Below are 7,074 nucleotides of genomic sequence, written 5' to 3' on the forward strand. Positions count from 1 at the left end.
ACTGGAAACCACTATAAAGATATTGGTTAGACATTACACTTTAGATATCTTTACCATGATATTAAAATATACACAAACACATACACTTACATACAAATATATATGTATGCACTATATAATTTATGCAACATTCAAACAAATTTTTTACTACAACACATAATTTAAATTTAGCATAAACACATTTTCACTTATATACATTAAATGGATACAAAGAACAGTACAATTAATGATGATACAAGTTATACAAGTAAATATGAAAACTATACTCGCTAATATTGTAGTATGATAAAAAAAGGTTAAATAAGTACAAAAGTTTGGTATAAAAATATTTATTCTAATTCACCATGAGTCCTCCTCCTTCTCCATGTGTGCCTTGCATACTCCTCCATCCTTAATCCCCCCACCACCGTCGACGCTCATGTCTCCACATCTACGGGCGATATGAGTTGAGTTTAGGGGTGTATTTGATTTTGTGAATGATTTTCGTCTTTGCTCTTCCCTTTCTTTCAGTTTAAAGTGCCAGTGTTGATCTTCAAGAGTGTTGCCATCACAAAATACAAGAGATCGGTTGTTACCTCTGCAGATGACTGGCTCTCCAATTACACCAGTTTCTTTGTCCGGCTTCAGGATAGCTCATGTAATAGCATGAAGAAGCAGAATACTTTTCAAAAGGATTTATTTTCCGGTCATACTGGAACTTCGCTCGATGTTGTCCCCACTCATGATAGTATAACTGTCAATGACTAATCTTGTTGAGGATGCTGGTGACAATGGCTGGAATTCTGCGTCAAACGAAATTTTTAGATATAATGAGTCCAACACAAACAACCGATCGGCGTATCAGGTGGAGGCTGCAGTGGTGCGGCCCCACCAGACGCAATGAATCTGTTATGTTGGAACTATCGAGGTTTGGGAACGAACTCGATAGTTGGAGAACTTTACTGATTAGTGCAGTCACTTTGTCCCTTCCTCGTCTTCTTGCCAGAAACTAAGATGAGGGATTCTAGGTCGAAGGACTTGATGTGGTCGTTGGGATATGATTCTTGTTTTGCTGTGAGTAGTAATGGTTTAAGTGGTGGGCTTGCTCTATACCGGTCATCTTCTTTATCAGTGTCTTTTAAGGCTTTCTCACAACGCATCATTGATGTAACAGTGGAGTCAACTTCGGTTTCTAATTGGCTTGCCACCTTTGTTTATGGGGAGTCCAAAAAAGAGTTTCGACATGAATTTGGAATAACTTGTGCTTCCTCTGCGAGCACAGTGGTACGGACCATGGATTTGCATCGGTGATTTTAACGAAGCATTGTGCGTGGAAGAACACTTGGGATCCCGAGAGAGGGACGATGCTCAAATGAACCTCTTTAGGGATTGCCTGAATGAGTGCGGCCTTATGTATCTTGGGTACACAAGGCCAAGGTTCACTGGTCAAATAGACAGAATGGCGATAGACATGTCAAAGTCCATTTGGGTCGAGTTGTGGTAAATGGAGATTTTATTGCCAAATTTTCTGCTGCTTCTGTTCAGAATATTATCACTACCTCATATGATCACTATGTCATACTTGTCTCTCTATCTGGAATGGAAAGACCACCTCGCTCTGTTGCTATGGAGCAACTGTTTCATGAAGCTGCTTGGGCTTGTGCCCCTGACTGTAATAATATGGTGGAGTCGGCTTGGACAGATGTCTTTGATGGGTCTAGAACTCTGAAATCTACCTGGGATTCACTCAGCAGACTTGTTGGCAGAATGCGTGAATGGAGCCATACATCCTTTGGTTCTATTCAGAATGGATTAAACAAGCTAGAGAAAATGTTGCAACACCTGCGTAGAGTTGATCCGTCAGGTGACATTACTCAAGAAGAGAAAATTATTGATTGTAGACTCTATGAGTTGTTCGAAAGAGAGGAGATCATGGCTTGTCAGCGCTCTCGTATTGATTGGCTCCATGAAGGGGACCGCAACACTTTTTTTTAGGTGCGTGCTTCTGCCCGGCGATGTGCAAATATTATCAAGTCTTTAATCAAGGAAGATGGTACTAGGTGCCAAGATCTTCAAGGCCTTTTAGATATGGCAAGTGATTTCTACTATAATATCTTCTCTCCTGAACCTTGTGTCTCGTTAGATGAAATTCTTGATGCAGTACCTAAGAAAGTCGGCACAATGATTAACGAGATGTTGACTAAGGATTACCCAGCTGAAGAGATATAGACTCGACTTTTCCAGATGGGCCCCACAAAAGCCCCTGGACCTGATGGTCTACCAGCTCTCTTCTTTCAGAAAGATTGGTCTTTGATCCAACATAATATTTGTGATGTTGTCAGGGGATTTCTTGTTGAGATGTCATCCCGGAAGGCTTTTGTGATTCAACTATTGCTCTGATTCTGAAGGAGCACAGGCCTGAATATATGACTAATTTCAGGCCAATTGCTTTATGCAATGTGATTTACAAAATTTCTTCCAAGGTCCTATCTAACAGATTGAAATAGTCTTTATCCGATATTATTTTTGAAAAGCAGAGTGTTTTTGTTCCAGGTAGGCTCATTACTGATAACGTTCTTATTGCTTATGAGAGCCTGCACACAATAAGAAAGCAAAAATCCAAGACTCCTTTTTATGCTTTGAAAATTGACATGATGAAGGCTTATGATAGGGTGCAGTGGAATTACTTGCATTGGAAGGCATTCTCCTAAAGCTTGGCTTTGCTCCCCAATGGGTGATGACAGTCATGTACTGTGTGACGTCAGTTAGATATGCAGTTCGCGTTAATGGAGTGTTGACGGACCCCTTTATTCCCTCCAGAGGTATCCAACAAGGGGATCCGATCAGTCCATACTTGTTTCTCCTATGCGCGGAAGGTTTATCTTGCCAATTGCAAAAAGAGAAGCTGAATGTGTGTTATTTGGAATTTGTAATGGCATAACTGGTCCTCCAATTTCCCATTTACTATTTGCGGATGATAGTGTTTTCTTTGTCGTGGTGATAATAGAAGTACAGAAGCTTTGAAATCAACTCTGCAACTCTACTGCAAAGGATCAAGTCAGAAAGTAAATATGTCCAAATCCTTTATCTTCTTTGGAGCAATATGCAGAGATAGTAAAGCAATGGGTTAAATATATTCTCGGTGTTCACGATGAATCCCTTAAGGCTACATACCTTGGTATGCCCACTTTGGTTGGCAAATCTTCCACCAACTGCTTCAATTTCCTGACTGTCCGACTGTGGAAGAAGCTGAAAGGTTGGTCTTATCGTCCAAACTCCAAAGCTAGGAAAGAAAGTTGTTCTGAAATCTATTGCTTAGGCCATCCCTACTTATGTGATGAACTGCTTTAAAATTCTGCTACCATTCTAAAATCTATCGCCCAGGCCATCCCTACTTATGTGTTGAACTGCTTTAAAATTCTGCTACCATTTATGACCGGATGATAAGACCAATGGCTAGGGGCGTAGAAGATGGTAAGAAGAAGATTCACTTGAGGTCATGGGATTGGATGACGAGCCCAAAAGTCTAGGAGGAATTGGCTTTCGTGAAATGTCCCTCTTTAAACCGACTATGTTGGGTAAGCAAAGTTGGAAGTTTTTTAACAGATCCCTCTTCCCTGTTTGCAAGAGTCATGAAGGCTAAATATTTCCCAATGTAGATTTCTAGGAAGCTTCTTCTCCAAGGTTTGCTTCATTTACTTGGCGCATGATTCTCCATGGTCGAGATTTGATGAAAAAAGGTGTGTTGCGACGAATTGGTGATGGCAAGTCTATCTCAATAAAGTTTGATAATTGGATTCCCGGAGTTAATTTGGGCCTAATTCAAACCCGTGTTTCACTTGATCAGAAGGTAAGGTTATTACTCACTCAGGATGGACGTAGTTGGAACGAGAATATTGTCATACACTTTTTCTTTGACGAGGAAGCCAATCAAATCCTGGGCATCCCCATTAGTGATATTGGTTCTGCTGATTTTGCCTCCTGACCTCATTCTCGTCTCGGTATTTATACGGTGCCATCAGCATATAATCTCACTCGTTTAGCTCAATCCTGGCAAGCTCGCAACAGTTTTGGTGCAGGTTCTGGATCGAATCAAGCAACAATTTAGAAAGGTTGGAAAAGTCTATGGAGTATCAAATGTCCAAATAAAATGAAAGTCCATCTTTGGCACCATGCGCACAATTGCTTACCAACTGGCTTGCAATTGCAACATAGATCCATCCCCACTTCTTATGCTTGTTGCTTTTGTGTCTGAGATGAACCCATTGACCACACCTTCTTGTTGTGTTAGTTTGCTAAGGAACTGTGGATTGAGGTAAAAAATTCTCATCACATCCAGTTGAATCTTTGAAACTCCTGCAATTTCCAAGAATGGTTACTAGACTAGTTGTCGTTTGCTAAGGCTTGAGGCTATTGTACTTGTTGTCACTCTATGGCATATTTGGGATGAACGGAACAGTGTACGCAATGGTGAATCGAAGCTCCATCCAAAGCAAGTGGCACAAAAGGTCAAAGCTTACGTGGATTTAATTTTGCAGCATTCTCTTAAACCAAAGTACTCCAACACCAAAGTGGTCTCCACCACTGGAGGGCTTGGTGATTGTTAATACTGATGCAACTATCTTTTCACATTCTAAGCGTATGGGATCAGGGGTGTTAATCCGTGACCAGGGCTCCTGTTTAGTGGCAACACACACTTTCTTCGAGCGAGTCATTTCCCCTGAACTTGCTGAAGCAAATGCTGTTAGACATGCATGCTCTCACTTTTGCACTAGAGCATGGTTTTCAGAAGATTATACTTTCCTATGACTGCCTGTCACTCACTCACATACTGAATAATGTTGCTTGCAAAAATACGCTAATCGGTGTTGTAGTTTATGATATCAAGGTGTTAGCTTCTAAGTTTACTTCTATTTCGTTTATTCACATCAGTAGACAATGTAATACGGCTGCCCATCTTTTAGCTAGATCGGTTGAGCATGTGTCTGGTGCTGTGTGGTTTAATGAGGCTCCTAATTTTGTTCGGGACATTATTGGTAAGGAACACTTTGTTCTGAATTAATGAAATGCAGCCTATTACCTCAAAAAAAAACAAGCACACACTCACTCATCATTCAGTAATTTGTTACAAAAAGAATTTGTTCAGTAGTTAGTCTCCATAAAATATGCATGTCTCGCACAAACAAAAGGCGTCAGAGATTGTGGCACTAGATAGTATTGTGTCTTTTCGTCATACATGAAGATGCTTCGTACTTTTTTAATAAAAAAAGTGATCATATGAACTTGAGTGCTATTTTTGCTCGGTGAGCTGCTTAGTGTGTGTCCACTGGGTTACATGCCAATTATGGTGGCGCTTCTGTTGAATTGGGCTTAACGCAAGAATTTGCCGCTGTTTGTTGTCAAGAATGTCTAGACCAGGCTAAGAATGTCAAGTCAGGTGAATAAAGTGCGGTATGTTGGTATTATTGTCCATCAGAGTTCCATTCTTATTCACAAGATAAATATGAGCTTAAACATCAGGGGGATTGGTTGAAACAGGTAAGTCTGCTCATTTTGCAAGTCTATATAATCATACTGAAGCTATTGCCCTAACCTTATTTTGTTTGGATTGGTGTCAGAATTATCTGATTTTTCCTGTTTCATCGATTTGCTCCTGATTTTTTTAATGCATTTTGTATATTTGAAATAAGACAATTTATTGTTTAGTTGCAAGTACTTTATTTGTAGAATGAGGAGAAAAATATGGTGTTTATGAATGGTCGCCAGTGATTTTTAATAGCAGCAACATGCATGTTTGCTAGCTAGTAGGAATAATGGAAGGAAATCACGTTAGGCAGTGAACTATTGGTTAGCAAGAAAGAAAAATGAATTTCACAAAGCATGCAGTCCCTGGAAAATGGTTGATGCTGCCGGCCTGGGTATGTTGCTGTCGTAATTTTCTGCGGCAAAAAAAAGTAACAAAAAAGAATACGACGCCTGAGAGATTCGAACTCTCGCGGGGAAACCCCATGTACTTAGCAGGCACACGCCTTAACCACTCGGCCAAAGCGTCGAATGTGGTACCTAAATATTAGCTCTATCTAACAAAACTGTGCAGCGAATAAGTGATGCAGCTCATTTTGACACATTATCTGTCTGCTACGGACCTTTATGATTGTGATGAAGTGCGATGTTCTGTTCCGCACGATGGATCGCAGAGGGCGCTCCATCTGACGCCGATCGATCGTGGAAATGGCATGCACGAATATATGCTGGGTGCACGTAGAAAGGCACGCACCCTTGCTCCATGTAGCAGCAAAAGCCAAAAGGGTGATCGTTACTATACTCGGTACTCACATCTTGCTGATATAGCAACTGCAGTTGTGTCGCCACTTGCACATATATGCTCGCCCGTTGATGATTCAGGCTTTGGTCTGGCGACAGGAATGGCTATGAGACAAAAGCTCCATTTGCGATTAAAATTCGCAAGAAGAAAAAAAAAAGCGTCGGCTCGACTCGACGAGGCGAAGAATCTAGAACCGTGGCAGTGGAAAACAGCGTAACCAAGACGAGCGGACAACCGGCAACCAGACGAGAAACAGTGGAATACAAACTGCAAGCAAGGCCAGATCATGATGATTCAGCAGAGATGGATAATTCAGTGGAGACGCACGCATGAGCAGCACGGCGATAGCAACGCAAGCCAGCGTGCATCTCCTCCAAAAGCGATTTTTGTCAGCGCTTCTCTAGTGAGGAAGCCAAGGGCCTGCACATGCTTTCGTGACTACTGCCTGTGCCATTTTTTCCCCGGCTGATACACCAGAGCTTGATGAAAAGAATGATGGGTAAACAGATTAAAGGTCCAAGACCTGTTCCACAGGGGCTGTGTACCACTAACATCTGTCTGCGCTGGAAAAGTCCAATGGAGTCATCCTAATATATTTTCTCAGTGTAGTTGTATCAAAAATCAATGCGCACTGGATTGGTGTGTTCTTGTAGACAACGAAAAACACACTTTTCTTATAAAATATTCATCACATATAAGAAAATGATCACCAGGTGTTAAAGAAAGTTCATTCATATTTAAAAAATAGTATCACGTATCCGAAAGAAAAA

General features: G+C 41.0%; 1 non-coding gene across 1 annotated transcript; it reads right to left on the bottom strand.

The window, feature by feature from the left end:
• Nucleotides 1–5,949: 5,949 nt before the first annotated feature.
• TRNAS-GCU (transfer RNA serine (anticodon GCU)) lies at nt 5,950–6,031 on the bottom strand. The gene has a single exon. It is a non-coding gene; the product is annotated as a tRNA-Ser (tRNA).
• Nucleotides 6,032–7,074: the final 1,043 nt, after the last annotated feature.

The sequence above is a fragment of the Triticum aestivum genome, chromosome 7D, assembly GCF_018294505.1.
Source record: "Triticum aestivum cultivar Chinese Spring chromosome 7D, IWGSC CS RefSeq v2.1, whole genome shotgun sequence".
NCBI lineage: Eukaryota > Viridiplantae > Streptophyta > Magnoliopsida > Poales > Poaceae > Triticum > Triticum aestivum.